The sequence below is a fragment of the Oncorhynchus clarkii genome, unplaced genomic scaffold, assembly GCF_045791955.1.
Source record: "Oncorhynchus clarkii lewisi isolate Uvic-CL-2024 unplaced genomic scaffold, UVic_Ocla_1.0 unplaced_contig_13501_pilon_pilon, whole genome shotgun sequence".
NCBI lineage: Eukaryota > Metazoa > Chordata > Actinopteri > Salmoniformes > Salmonidae > Oncorhynchus > Oncorhynchus clarkii.
Window position 1 is genome coordinate 1,184 of NW_027260712.1, and position 1,829 is coordinate 3,012.

A 1,829-nucleotide genomic window follows, 5' to 3' on the forward strand; every position below is an offset into this window, starting at 1 on the left:
TGAGAGTGGAGAGCACAGAGGAAAAAACAGCGGAGACGAAGGAGGTGGAGGACAAGATGGAGAAGGAACTGGAAGGGCGATTGGGTGGGGGGGGCAATATAGTGGGGAAGAAAAGGATGGAGGAGTTGAGAGAGATGGTGAGGAGTTTGATAGAGAAGGAAAGGGGATTAGCAAAGGAAAAGGAAGGCACGGTGTGTGACGCAACTTTCCAAAACCCGTGGGGAAATATCCCCCCTTGCAAGAGGCCAAAAAAGGCGGTAAGGAGGAAGGGTGGAAAGAAGGGGGGGGGGGCAGAACGGGGGGACGGGGAGGTAGCGGGGCCCTCGTGGGCTCCGTCTCCATCCTCTTTTAAACCCCTCGCTGAGCTTGACCTCCCGGGTATGGCTCAAACCTGGATGATGGAGGGAGAGTCTGACTATTTATTTGTGGATGCGATGTCCCCGGAGCGGAGTCCGGAAGAGGGGGGGGTGATGGACCTGAGGGTGGGGAATGTGCCGGGTGCTGTTGCTGTGTTCAGGGGAGGGGGGATGGTGGGAGATGGGAGTGATGTAAGGTCACAGTCAGACAAGATAGCGAAGGGGGGCACTGGGTGAGAAATTGCTGTAATATGGTGGTGTATATTGGTAGTTTGTAGGTCATTGGTTATTGTTTTTGGGAGTTGGTTAAAATTAATTAGTATTGGAATGATTAGTTGTAGTGTGGTGGGAGTGTATATTTAAGTTGACTGAAGTTTGGAAGATTATTGTTTGGTTGTTGGAAAGTAATTTAAGTTGACTGAAGTTTGAAAGATTATTGTTTGGTTTTTGGAAAGTAATAAAAATATTTTGTAAAAAAAAAAAAATCTGTTCTTATCAGTTTAATATCTGATACGTCCCCCATCGGGGGACTACATATTAAATGGATTTTTCGAACAGGGAGTCGGAAATGGGGCTTGCTCCGTCCGCTCCACGCATCGACCCGGTATTGCAGTACCTCCGGGAACGGTGCAACACTTTTCTTCCGTTGTCAAGGAAAAATGCAAATTCACAAAGCTCTGTAAACAGCTGGCTAGCGAGCTAGCTGGCTAGCTAGCAGAAGAAGAGAAGGAAAGAAACATTCAAACTGAAAGAAAGGCGAAGCGCTCTTCAATGGGGTCCCCCGTTTCCCGCCATTTTACTAAAAAAAAAAAAAAAAAAAAAAAAAAAAAGAATTGGGGCCAGGATTGTGTGTGTGTGTGTCTCTCTCTCTCTCTCTCTCTCTCTCTCTCTCTCTCTCTCTCTCTCTCTCTCTCTCTCTCTCTCTCTCTCTCTCTCTCTCTCTCTCTCTCTCTCTCTCTCGCTCTCTCTCTCTCTCTGTCTCTCTGTGCCTCTGTGTCTGTGACCTTCTTTTTATCCACAGACAGCCCTCGAAAACTTGGAAGAGTGGGTTCCGGGAGCACCCGCGGGAACCCTGCCTAGAGTGCACAGAGTGTGTCTCGGGCCCCGACCTCTTGACTTCCATATGACTCTGGTTTCTCTTCATTACGCACAAGCCTTTCGCCTTTTACTAAAGACTTCCGTGGAGAGGAACACTTACGAGTTCAACGTATTTTTGGAGCGGCTTTGCTTCTTGCAGAGCCCGGTATCTTGTTTCAAGGGAAATTGACAGAGATGGGCCAGGATAGTGACTTAAAGACGCATTAGCGACTTTTTCCAAAAAACACCTGCCTGTTTGTTGCCAGGGAAACGGTGGTTGGTTGGTTGGTTGGTTGGTTGAGTGGGGGTTGGAGGGAGAGAGGAGCTGGCTTTTGCCAACCCACCCGCTGAGGTCTGTCGAGACCCCCGGGGGTCCGGCGGTTTCAGGGTTCCATT

At 49.0% G+C, this 1,829-nt stretch overlaps 1 non-coding gene and 1 pseudogene across 1 annotated transcript; both read left to right on the forward strand.

Moving 5' to 3' along the window:
• Positions 1-819: 819 nt before the first annotated feature.
• LOC139401717 (U2 spliceosomal RNA) lies at positions 820-994 on the forward strand (annotated as a pseudogene).
• A 486-nt stretch (positions 995-1,480) lies between these two features.
• Positions 1,481-1,597, forward strand: LOC139401718 (U5 spliceosomal RNA). The gene has a single exon (XR_011633125.1). It is a non-coding gene; the product is annotated as a U5 spliceosomal RNA (small nuclear RNA).
• Positions 1,598-1,829: the final 232 nt, after the last annotated feature.